This window comes from Apium graveolens, chromosome 3 (assembly GCF_009905375.1).
Source record: "Apium graveolens cultivar Ventura chromosome 3, ASM990537v1, whole genome shotgun sequence".
NCBI classification, from domain to species: Eukaryota; Viridiplantae; Streptophyta; class Magnoliopsida; order Apiales; family Apiaceae; genus Apium; species Apium graveolens.
The window spans coordinates 265113573-265118091 of NC_133649.1; the positions used below are offsets into that span (position 1 = coordinate 265113573).

Genomic DNA, 4519 nt, shown 5'->3' on the forward strand with positions numbered 1-4519 from the left:
CAAATACACATTTTGTATTCTTTTTAATATTCTTTTACATATATGCTCACATTTGAATTCATCTCTGTTATATTTTCTAATTTTCATGTTTCATATAAAATGTTGTGATAGATTCCTACTTCACCTAGCCCTTCAGGAACTATATGGTACTAATCCTAATATGGAACCAGTTGTTACAGACTCATGTGACAGGATTTCTTAAGATTGTAAAACTCCATTGAAACACTAATATATAAGCTTGCATAAACAGTTCATCTTCTTTAATATTTACATCATGTGAGAGAAAACCAGTACACAGAGAAAGATTACGAAAGTGCTCATTTTAGTCTTCTAATCAGGCTATATACTATTTCTGTTACAAAAACCGTAATGATATGATAAAGTAACTTGTGTGTGATAAGATGGTAGAATGTAATAAGCGATCAAAGAATATGATAAGTGCAATAGTCCCCCTCAGATTGAAAATGGATGTTTGGATAATAAATGCCAATGAGCTTGACGACCAAGGCCTTTAGTGAAAATGTCTGCAAGTTGCCAAGAACTGGGAAGATACCGGGTTTACACAAGATGAGACTGCACTTGTTCACGAACAAAGTGACAATCCAATGTGAAATTCTTGGTCTTAGGATGGAAAACAAGGTCTGAAGCAATATCCAAAGCCACCTGATTGTCATTATGGACAACAACAGGTAAATTTTGAGGCACCTGAAGCTCTGTGAGTAGTAAGTTTAACCATGAGATCTCACAAATAGTATCTGCAATAGCCCTGAGCTCAGCTTCTGCAGTAGATCGAAAAACAACCTTTTTCTTTAAAGAAAGCAACACTATCAGGGAATAACCAAGAGTTAGACACATTCCTGTGATACTCTTGAGCATACTAGAGGAATCAAAAGTAGAAACCTAGTCGCCATCGCAATACACTGCAAGTGTGAGAGAAGTTTTTGCAGAATAGAATAAACCGTGAAAATGTGTGCCTTTAAGATAACGGAGAACACGTTGAACAATAATCATGTGAGGAGCACGGGAAGTGTGTAGAAATTGACTTAAATGATGTACAACAAACGTGATATCAGGTCGAGAGACAGTAAGGTACAATAACTTGCCCACAAACTTCCTATAAAGGGTAGAATTATCAAGAGGTTCACCTTCTGTGGGTGAGAGTTTGATGTTAATATCAATAGGTAAGGACAGAGGCTTGCAATCCTGTAATCCAGCATCAAGAAAGAGATCATGGACGAAGGTAGTATTTGGATAAACCCAAATATTTGATGGTAAACATGGAGTGAAGAACAGCTACGACGTGAGAAATAAAATCATTATTATCTTCAGTAAGTAGAATATCATCACCGTAAACCAAAGTTGTAATAAAAATGCAATCTTCTTGATAAATAAAAAGAGAGTAATATGCAACAGTTTGTGTGAACCCGAGACTCAAAAGCACAGAAGCAAGTTTTTCAAACCATAGGCGTGAAGCCTGTTTTAGGCCATAGATAGACTTATGTAACTTGCAAACAAACCCAGATCTGTGAAGAGGATGTCCTTTGGGAAGTTCAATGTAAACCTCTCCGGGTAAGGCCCTATGGAGGAAAGCATTGTTGAAGTCCAATTGATGAATGTCCCAATTACGCACAGTGGCTAGTGCTAAAACAGTGCGAACATTGGCCATTTTTGCAACTAGTGAGAAAGTGTTATGATAATCCTAACCATCTACTTTCGGTATAACCCTTGGAAACTAAACGAGCCTTAAACTTATCCAAGGAACCATCAACAAGGTATTTAACCTTGTAAATCCATTTACACCCGATAACCTTTTTGTTTGGAGGTAATGGGACAACAGACCATGTATTATTAGTCTCCAGTGCAGCTAATTCCTTTGACATTGCAGTCACCCACTTCTCATCATTTATGGCTTGATTATAGGTAAAAAGCTCAGGAATGGCAGTCTGAGGACTAATAGCACAAGCATAGATGGGAGTCGAAGAAGCAGAATAATGAGAAAAACTATACTTTTAAGAGTCAATAGGATAATTTAACAGAATGGAATTAGCCACACTGATTGGACCAGAAGGATGTTTAGGAGTAACATAGTCCTTCATCCACACATGTGCTATTTTGCGTCTCAAAGAAACTCATGAAGGAATAGCATTCTGAATAAGAATACTATCATCATTCTGATTAGAAATATTGTCAGGAGTTATAGAATCAGAAGTACTGTCTACTGCATCAGAAATAGTGGTGACAGTAGCATTTGTGGACCTTGACACAGAAGAATTCAAGTCGTCTGAAAAAGGAGCCAGAGGAGTGAATTGACAACTAGAGTCAAAAAAATCTGGAGGTGTAAACAAATGAGTTGGGGTCTGCAAAGATTGTTTAGAAAAAGGAAAAACTGATTCTTCAAAACTGACATTTCGAGAAATATAAAACTGATTTGTGATGGCATTAAATAGTTTTTATCTCTTTTGAGTCATGGAGTAGCCCAGAAAAACAGTTTGGATAGAATGAGAAGAGGATTTGTCAGTGTCATGGACAACCATATGGGCAAGACATCCAAGTAAACGAAAATGAGCATAAGATGGTGAACTGTGGAACAACTTTTCATAAGGTGAAATATAACCTAACAATGTGGTAGGATTACGGTTTATAAGATATGTAGATGTTAAAATACATTCACCCCAAAAGGAACAAGGCAACCGAACTTGAAGTAACAAAGCACGAGCTATTTCTAACAAGTTTTTATGCTTATGTTCCACCCGACCGTTTTGTAAAGGGGTTTATGGACATGAAGTGTGATGAACAATACCATTGAATGCTAAAAAAGAAACAATATCATGATTGAGAAACTCACCCCCATTATCTGTATGAAGACACTTAATAGTGGTTGAAAATTGTGTTTGTACATAATTGAAAAAATCCTTTAGAGATTGATTAGCGTGTTGCTTAGTAGGTAACAAGATGGTCCACAAACCACGAGTATAATCGTCAACAAGAGTTAAAAAATAATGACAGCCATTACGAGTTGGGACTCGATAAGGTCCCCAAATATCACTATGTACAAAATCAAAAGGCAGAACAGCTTGAGATTGACTAATAGAAAATGGAAGTTTACATCGCTTAGCCATGGGACAAATATTACAAGAAGAACTATTTTTGTGAGGTAAATCTAAAACACGAATTTCAGACAACACCAAAGAAGGAATATGACCCAAACGTTTGTGCTAAATAGAAGAATCTGAAACTTGTGAAATAGCCAAGACAGAAGAAGGATGATGAGGAAAATTGTGAAGTTGATAGAGTCCATCAACAATGCTACCAAGAACCAATTCTGTATTCTGGTATTGGTCCCGCAGATAGCAAGAAGAAGAGGTGAAATGTATAGGAGAATGTAATTAAGAAGCCAACTTACTGACTGATAAAAGGTTAAAACTGAATGTAGGAATATAGAGGACATCAGGAATGGTCATGGGATGGCTAAAGGATGTATATAAACAGATCCCATGTGTGTGACATTGGCAGTATTGCCATTGGAAAACTTAACAAGCAAAGAGTTGCATAACACATGAACATCATACATATATGCGAGGTTACAACACATATGGTTAGTAGCCCCGGTGTCCAAAACCCAAACACTATTAGAAATTTGAGTAGAAGAAGAGAGAGGGAATGTGGTACCTGCTATGTGAGTAACCAAACTGTACTATCCAGAGGTGGGAATAGAAGTAGACACATGAGGTGTAGAACCAGATCCTTTTGTATTCAAACATTTCATAAGAGTGTTCAATTGAGTCTGTAAGGCATCAATTTTGGATGTTAACTGAGCATCATAAGTATCAACCTGGTCAACAGTAACTTGCATAGCATTGATGGCTTGGAAGTAACAATTTTGGAATTTGGTTTACGTTTTCCTTTATTATTTGGGTGATTAGGATGGTCAGCAGGATAACCATTCAATTTGTAACATATGTCCCGTTGAAAATCTCACTAACAAATATAGCAATATAGAAGCAAGTGTATAAAGAATTTAGCAAGTTTAGGCCAAGACCACAGTTAACAAAACAAAACATGCAGGTAAACAAAATCAGTAACTGAAATAACGAAGAGAGAAAGAAAGATGTACCCGAAACCATAGCTTTTAACAGTGACTGAAATAAAGGTTCACAGATACAAAATGCCAAGAAAAATGATCACAGCTGAGTCACCAGGCCTTGCTCGAAGTCCTGGCTGCTCTTGAAGAGAATATTGCCCCTACCTGCTGCGTTTGGGATGCGCACAATATCTCCACCAGGATAAAACAGCTCGGAGTTTATGTTAACAGCAGCAACAAAAGCTCCACTTCGACCAGCACCTCAGTCGCCGGAAAATATCAGCACTTCAGGACTTTTGGGAGAGAAATGCAGAGAGGTTGAAGAGAAGAGAAGAGAATGTAGTGTATATAATACATTCACTTTAACCTCTATTTATAGGAGAGGAAAAAATGAAATTGTCCACACACTTAATGTCTGAATTAAACTGCTTCATTAAT

The 4519-nt window shown here is 37.0% G+C and overlaps 1 long non-coding RNA gene across 1 annotated transcript; it reads right to left on the reverse strand.

Annotated features, from left to right (window-relative positions):
• Positions 1 to 233: 233 nt before the first annotated feature.
• Positions 234 to 3958, reverse strand: LOC141713282 (uncharacterized). The gene is made up of 2 exons (XR_012571924.1): positions 3670 to 3958; positions 234 to 779 (listed from the first exon to the last, which is right to left on the reverse strand). It is a non-coding gene; the product is annotated as an uncharacterized LOC141713282 (long non-coding RNA).
• Positions 3959 to 4519: the final 561 nt, after the last annotated feature.